Genomic DNA, 1,979 nt, shown 5'->3' with positions numbered 1-1,979 from the left:
ATGCCAGGAAAGAAACAGAGCAGATGTTTATTGGAGGGTAGACTTACAGCTAAACACAGACATGGGTACCCAACAGATCATTCGGGGGGGGGGGGGGGGGGAGAATCGTCACGCTTACCAGAGTAGTCGCCCGTGAAATGAAAACGTCCTGAAATACGTGCATGCATGTCACATCCGTCACCAGCACCCAGCCTTGCCGTACACCAGTGGTTCCCAACCTGTGGTACGTGAAGGCCTTCCAGGTGGTTCGTGCGCACTTTCGGGCTCAACCTTTAAAAAAAATGATTTTGAAAAAAAAAAAAGATGGGGCTCCGTCTATGCTCGGTCGAAAGTCAGGGTTTCAAGCCCATGTGAAAGCTGTGTCAAACATCACCGGTGTCCATTGTTTCAGACACAGATTTGCCCTTAGCACTAAGGTACTTCCTCTGAATTTGTTATCATGCTTGAACCGATTAATCAAAATAGTTAATTTCGTCAAAACATCCGCCCTGAATACTCGGCTGTTCAAACTGCTCTGTGAAGATCTCGGCTCCGACCACACCTGTCTCCTCTACCACACAGAGGTTCGCTGGCTCTCCCGGGGGAATACGACGAGGCGTCTCTGAACTGAGGGATGAACTCCTCGTATTCTTCAGGGAGAAAGAACACGGTTTTCAAAAAGATCTGGAGGACGAGGAGTTTATCTCAAAGTTGGCCTACCTGTCGGACATTTTTGGGGTCTTCAACCACTTAAACCTGTCGTTCCAAGGGCCCAACTGCACTGTCTCAGACTTCATCTCGAAGCTGGGAGCGTTTGTCTGGAAGTTGGACCTCTGGATCAAGAACGTGGAGAGCAAACGCTACGGAATGTTCGAACTCCTGACTACCCTTGAGAGCGAGCCCGATGATGAATTTTCCCAATAAATCGTCCGTCACCTCTCACTGCTCAAGACTGAGTTGATGCATTACTTCCCAGACATTACATGTTGTGCCTACATCACCAATCACCAATCCGTTTTCCGTTGAACCAGGCGATCTGCCTGTCGGGACCAGGAACAAGAGGAGCTCATAGATATCCAGGCTGATGAGACAGCGAAGACGAAGCACAAGGAATGCTCTCCTATGAACTTCTGGGTGACCATGGCCTCCTCGTACCCGACACTAGCCCGTCACGCTGTTCCCCAGCTACTGATTTTCCCCTCTACGTGGGAGTGCGAGCAGGGGTTCTCAGCCATGATGACCATCAAGTCAGAGCCGGAACCGTCTTGCTGCGCCTGGGCATGATTTCCGATGTGCTATGAGCAAAGTTATGCCCCGCATCGACCAGCTGGTGGAGAAGAAACAGATACAGCCCTCGCATTAAATATTGTTCTTTGTTGACAGCGAGTTCATTTGTGTGTTCTACTTGTGAATAAATTGATATCTTATCGAATTGAGTTTTTCTGGAACCAGGTGGTACGCGGAAATGGTATGGAACCTCCAAGTGGTACTCGATCAGAAAAAGGTTGGGAACCACTGCTTTAGTATATCGCTGAGTACATCCCGGGGCACAATGACTCTTACCCATTTGCAGAAAAAAAATCGCTTGCTTGGAAATAACGGTGAAGTTGAAGTGGAGACTATCGGTTGTTATGGACGCGGTATACTTTCTTGCCACTTATATGGCGGAGCTACCACAGTCACGTGACCGGTGACGTCATCTGAATAAGGCCGATTGAAATCCACGTTTGTTTGATCAACGGTTTCCGGTGGAATTCTCCGAATATCCTTGATGTGTGGAGAACACTTGACGGAATGGCACTCGCTCGGAGAATGTATTTAAAACCGTTTACTGGAGCTCAAAGGGCACGCTTTGTGGCAGATATTTAGCACGAAGGATCCTTGATTCCTGTTGGGGGAGGGGGGGGGGAACGAGCGGGTGGTTGCTATGGCAATGCCCGAACGCCTTGGATTCCCATGGTGACGGGATAGGCCGGAGCAGTGATATTGAGCACTTTCTC

Source organism: Eptatretus burgeri, chromosome 15 (genome assembly GCF_056783735.1).
Source record: "Eptatretus burgeri isolate ZD-2024b chromosome 15, Ebu_testis_v1, whole genome shotgun sequence".
Taxonomy (NCBI): domain Eukaryota; kingdom Metazoa; phylum Chordata; class Myxini; order Myxiniformes; family Myxinidae; genus Eptatretus; species Eptatretus burgeri.
The sequence above is the reverse complement of the archived record's forward strand: the minus strand, read 5'-3'. Positions refer to the sequence as shown.